Here is a 6,530-nt window from a genome sequence, read left to right on the forward strand (position 1 = left end):
GATCATTCCTATCGCAAATCACGATCCTTGAATCCATAACTCAATTTAAGGAAAGGTAAGAGTCCACTCTTGGAAGTCAAGATAAGTTCTAAAAGTTTATAAATCTTTCACAAACGTTTTAACTTTGTTTTAAGACTTAAGTTTAAAGTTAAGCAAAAAGTTCAGATTTGAAGTTCATTTCTTCAAAGAAGTATATGAGAACTAAGTACTCTAGAAGTTTAAAATATTTTCACATTTAAATAAGAACGGAAACTGATATTTTCAAAGAGCTTTTGAGCTAGTTTTTAGAAAAGAGGATATGTTTTCATAATAAAAAAGGAGGGGCAACTTTGATTTCAAAGGTAGCCTTTGAGCTATGTTCTTTAGCACTAATCTCAAATCAGAGAAGAAAGTATATTTTTAAAATATATGAGATAAATGAATATTTTTGAGAGTAGTATTGAGCACAGATATGGGGAGAGTTCAGACAACTCATAACCCCCATAGCCACTATGGATATAAAAAGACCATACTCTTTACATGATTACTTTAACGCTTTTTTAGGATAGACTAGTGGATCCACTTAAAATTTCAGGTTCTATACTTATATCAAGGTATAGGATGGACCTGGCAGCGTGAGACAAAACTTTGTATCATCACTATAGATCTTAAATGATGATTATCGGTTAGAGAAACTCCCACAGAATTAATTGTAATCTTATGTGCACAATTTCTTTGTATTTTTACATACATCTCAGAGTTATATTGTATCTCTGCATACATATGTAGTGGAATATCATGTTTTAAATAATGTTTTCTTTATATCACACTTGTTTTAAAACTACTTTATATTGAAATGAGTTCAGTTGAGTCAGGTAAGTTCTTCATATTGCTTTCAAGTCTATGTTGTGTTTAGTATTCCAACTCGCATACTCATACATTCAATATATTGATTCTCGTTGGTCTGCATCTTATTATGATACAGACACAGGTTACTAGGATCGACATCCAGTGCATCGTTGATCAAGTGAGCAGTTTAGAGTCTGTTGGTGAGCCTCTTTGCATTTCGGAGGACTCCTTTTATTGTTTTCAATTTTATTTTCATGTCATTAGGATTTTTGGAGTTTTTTTCCAACATCCATCGAAGTTGTTTTAGAGTTTTTATAGACAGTCAGCAATTAGTTATGAATCTTTTATCTTTGTATTTCAGATTTATTGCTATGAGACTTGACTAGCAACTTTGAGGTTATTTCTAATGTTTAAGTCTTCCGTTGACTAAGTATGTCAGACCAAGGATTTTCTTGTGGCAAGCAATGGTTCTCGAGTGCCAGTCTTGCCTAGGGTTTAGGCTCAAGGCGTGACAAACTGATTGTCATTAGAATGTCACTATAGAATTTAGGAAAATTTATAGAGAGTATAATTTCCTTAAAAAATACATATTTAGTGTCAATTAAACATTTAATTATCATTAAAGATGATTTTTTTCGTAGTGATAACTCTTTCTTTTGACTTCTTTCAATTGAATTTGTGAACTCTTAACTTGAATACAACCGAGAGACTGTCTTTTAAAAAAATATGTTCAGCAACATATTTTTCTTATTGATTGTTAGGAAAGTAAGTTCGCTTTTATTATTATTTTTTGTGGACATTTGTGAGCTCAAGTGCTCACAAAATTATGATGTGAGATTTTAATATGTTATGTATCAAAATTTTGATTTAGAATATTCACTCGTCTTTTCTTCAGATGTGACCTACTGCTTGGTTGATCATTGCATTAAATTTTTATAACTACATACTATAATCATAACAAAAACTAGGGTTCAAATCAAGATAAATTGGGACCGGTGATATGAAACCTAAGCAATAACAATGACTATTCTGAGACAATGAGGAAAAAAATGTATGATATTAACAATTTTAGGGTGATTTTTAACATATAAATGATACAATATACTATAACAAAAAAAGAGATTGACAGAGGTTCATAAGAAAGGATCTGAAGCCCTTTTATTTGCCATTTGTTAATTATGTTCTTATAGGGACGTGGTGTTCTGCTTTACTTTGCAGTGTTGTTTGAGGCTTTTTTTTCTCTTCTTAATGTTTTGATATTGTTCTTTATAACTTCAAATTTTTGACCAACTATTTCCATGGAGATCTTTTTAGATTTCTTCTTATACTTAAAATATTTTTATTACTCATTCACTCTAAGATTTTGGAGGAACCTTTGTCTTAAGATAAAATATTCTTGGCAATGTAGTGTATGTATCGAAAATATGAATATTATCAAATGATCACATGTAAGCTAAGTAAAATAGTTCAATCCCGTGTGAATCACGAGTAATTTTATCTTGTGTGTATTACCCTTTTATATAAGCCAACAAATAATGACTAACATTACAATACTTATTTGTACAATATGTTGCGTGAGTTGTATTATGAATGTGGACCTATTTTAGTGGCATTTTATCTTTTAATGATCTATATGCTTAACACGTGTATTCCCACCTTCAACTTTTCTCCCTCCGGCTTTCTGCCCTCCACTCTTAAACTCTGCTATTTCCGCTTTCTTTTTTCCTTTCAATTTCTCATCATCTTCTTCAATGAGCAGTGAAATCTATTGGACTTCCTAACTCTTTTTTTTTTGTTTTAGATCCTATTTTGTTGATTGTATGTTCGATTGATATGATATTGCTTTTCAACTTTGTTGTTTTATGGGGTTATGGTTATAAGTATGTTGCATGTATATAATTCATGTTAGTTCTGTTGTAAATCTTATGGAAAATACCTTCATCACAAACATTTGTACCAAATTCATCAAAGTTTTTAGTTCAAAAATAACTCTGATAGGAAATTCTCATAGCTCGAGGTGTCTCAAAAGAAATTGTCCTTAAGGATATTTCATCAAATATGGGTGTATCCCCATGATTCAACAAGCTCTACTAGTAAAAGCTAGGAGCTAGAAACTAACAAAGACTTTTTTAGGATTAAACCCAACACTATAGAATATTAGGACGGAGAAGAATCAATCTATATTTTCTCCTCTCCTTCTCCCCAAGAACTCATGAGAAATATATAGCCAAGAATAAGTAAACTACTAATGTCGCAACAACAGTTACAAATATGAGAATAAATGTTATCAATACATTGATGACAATTTATTTTGGACAATTGAAGACTCCTTATTTTGGTCAAAAGGAAACATTGCAATATCCATATTTTTGACAAACAATATCAATATCATTGTCAATGATAGAGTGTTATTTATGGAGATGAATTATTTATAAAATAATACTCCATTGTCTTCCAAATATAACAAGATATAAAATAACTCTTTTTGATATACATTTAATAATATTTTTCCAACATGTCCTACTCTCAATTTTTCAGCCTTGAATTCAATTATATGAGGTAACAAAAAATTTCGATTAGCCACAAATAACTGCCCTTTGAGATATTTGTTATCAGTGTACTGTTTTTTAATTTTTTTTTTCTGTTCTTCACTATATAAATTTTTTAAAATTTATCGATGCTTCTCGCTTTCATCATTTTTATTGATTTTCATACTGTAATCTTTTAACACTTCTGACATTAATCATCTAATGATTTAAGAAAAACTTTGGTGCATCGTAACTCAAAGGTTTAATTTTTGGTTTTTGCTTCTCTGTCAAAGAGACGTGTAATTCAAATCATACCATATCCAATCATTCATTAATTCCTTATAGATACTATTGGAATGTTATTTTTTTCATTTTGGTAATTTTTAAATAATACATATATTTTTTTATATGATTATACATAAAATTGTTACTTTTTATAAATATTTGAAAAATATCTCAGAAAGATTTTTTCTTAATTAAATATTCTATTAGTTAGTTTTGTTTACTTATAAAATAAACTTTAAAATTAATTAGTTTATATTTAAGCTAATAATTCTATCTAGTTAAAATTAATAAGCTTATTAATTAATTAGTATTAATTTATCTTATGCGCTGATTCTCTAATTAACTCAATATGGCTAAGCTGTCAAAATTTCAATCCATGTAGCCTTTCATTTTATTTACACTCATAACTCTCCATCATCTTCTTATTCTTCCAAAGAAACGATTGAAGATTTTGAAGAAGAAAGAAGGGGAAAAAATATTTCGGACAACTTTCACAAAACCTAGATCCTTCAATACTTGTCTGAATGTGACGTGAAGTAATCTCAACTTCACATAAGAAACGAGACGGATCAAATGTGAACCGTTAGATTGATCAGTCTAGAATAATGGACTCACATGTTAGACATGTGTTGGAATAATAGTTTCTTACATATGGTTAGGTTCTTTACAAATTAGAAGGTGACATGTGTATGTTCTTATTGCTTTATTTTTTTTTTATTCCGTAATTATGCTTGTATATATAGATATGGTATTAGATATGAATAGACATTCAAAATTTTCCCAAAAATTCTCTACAATTGCTTTCACCTTTATGGAGCATTATGGTGCCTCTTCTTCCTTCTCTAAAGATCAAATGGCTCCTATTCTCAATCCGTTGAGAATTGTACAAGATCCGTACAAATCCAGCTTTTCCAAGCCTTACGAAGGTATTTAATTTCAAATTCCATTGCAATTTCCACTCATATTTCCCCCCAATTTTGACCTAATCTTCCTTCTATAACCCCCTCTCCCTGACTGTTTAGACAAGCCTTTTGGAGGGGGACACAAAATTTTCATTTAAGACGAAGAAGACACTCATAATCTATCTACATCTATTCTAAGAAGAGAGGTTTGTGGGTTTTCAACTTTGTTTGGGATTCAATAACTTTCTCTAGCGAAGCTCCGTCGTTCGTGCTAGTTGAATAGATCTCTTTCTTCTCGTTGTCTCAGCTCGCTGGTCTACAAAAGGTAATTTCTTTGACTTTAGTTATTTGTTGAGTATCCATATAAACTTTTTGTCTTAATTATGATTGCTTAAAATTTAGAATCTAGCTTTTTAGATCTCGTATTAGCTATAAATTAGGGTTAAGCGCATTAACCTTTTTTATTTATGTTTGCTAGCTTGATATGGCAGTTGAATCAACCAACTATATGTTCTACAAAGCACAAGCAAATCTAAATTAAATGAAATGACTAAATTTATTGGGTGTTCTTGTAATTTCCTCTAAACAATGGTTGTTTTCTTGCATTGTTTGTCATGTACTGATGTGCTAAATTTTATGATCTTTGCCAAGTATGTAATAGAGCTTCAGAAATAGATAGTTTTCATTTATAGTTTACTAGTTTGTGGTAACGTGCTTTGCACATTGATTCCATAATGCTTAATACAAATTTTATATTGCAAATGCTATATTTTAAATAGTACATATTATCGGACTTTTTCTGTGCTACGATAAAGAAAAATATAAACTTACTGAAAATGAAAAAAAAATTAAGAAAGAAGATACAGAGAAACAACTATAAGTTCATGAGATTAGAAAATCTTACAAACTTTGATGCTACTTTACTGACATATATAATACTCTAATTTAAGGATAAATACATACTCGAACAAATATAGATATATGTATATAATAAAAGTATTTATCTCATAAAATTAACGATTATGCATGAAAAATAAAAAATAAATTGATACATATGTTGAATTCCATCATTATCAATTCAAATGCGATCAGAAGTCATGTGAGTCTTGATTTGACCCAAACTCATGATTTTTTTCCCAAAAATTTAGTAAATAAAAAAGGAAGATAAATGTATAGTAAGACTACAGAACGTAAAAAGACAAATGCAATATTGCACGATCAAAATCAAAAAATATAAAATGATAAACTATCAGTTGTAATACTTCATTAAATAGTTGAAACATAAAATGATAGAGACGAAGTGAGATAAATAAGAAACAGATTTTGAAGATTATATTGTAAAATTATATATAAAAAAAAGGTTGCATCACACATAAGCAGAAACAAAAATCTTCAAAATCAACAATAAAAATTGAGATACTGATGAAGAATTAGTTGAAGCAAAAAAAAATATTCATATATGTGTATACTAAATATAGTGACTGGTAGTTTTCTTTTTTCAACATTATTATAACTATGAAAAGTTTGAATAATCAAGATAGTAATTTTTGAGCTTCTCAATATAAGTAATAGAACAATTTTAACAAATGGAATAATAAGGAAGACTTTAAGATAGCTTATAAGTAATGAAAAATAATAATTTATTAATTAAACTCAAATAAATAAGGTTCTTCAAATATGTATACTAATTTAAAGGGTATTAATGTTTATCACCAATTTAAAGTTTATTTTAGTAATTCAACTTTGTTTGTTTTTCACTTTTAGTACAAAATATAAGATATTTTATTTTTGTATATATGTGTTTCACCAATAATCTGATTAATATTATATATACTATGAAAAACATATATTACACATATATTTCAGAATGCTTAGTATATAACTTATTTTGCAAATAACAATTTTAAATAATTCATATATTTTTCAACTTTTTTTTTAGTTGAAAAATAAAATTCAAAATGTAAACTGCATAGAAATATACAATGTC

The 6,530-nt window shown here is 28.4% G+C and overlaps 1 long non-coding RNA gene across 1 annotated transcript; it reads left to right on the forward strand.

The window, feature by feature from the left end:
- Positions 1 to 1,620: 1,620 nt before the first annotated feature.
- Positions 1,621 to 5,239, forward strand: LOC109120347 (uncharacterized). The gene is made up of 2 exons (XR_002027808.3): positions 1,621 to 4,567; positions 4,664 to 5,239. It is a non-coding gene; the product is annotated as an uncharacterized lncRNA (long non-coding RNA).
- Positions 5,240 to 6,530: the final 1,291 nt, after the last annotated feature.

This window comes from Solanum lycopersicum, chromosome 5 (assembly GCF_036512215.1).
Source record: "Solanum lycopersicum chromosome 5, SLM_r2.1".
Classification (NCBI taxonomy): Eukaryota; Viridiplantae; Streptophyta; class Magnoliopsida; order Solanales; family Solanaceae; genus Solanum; species Solanum lycopersicum.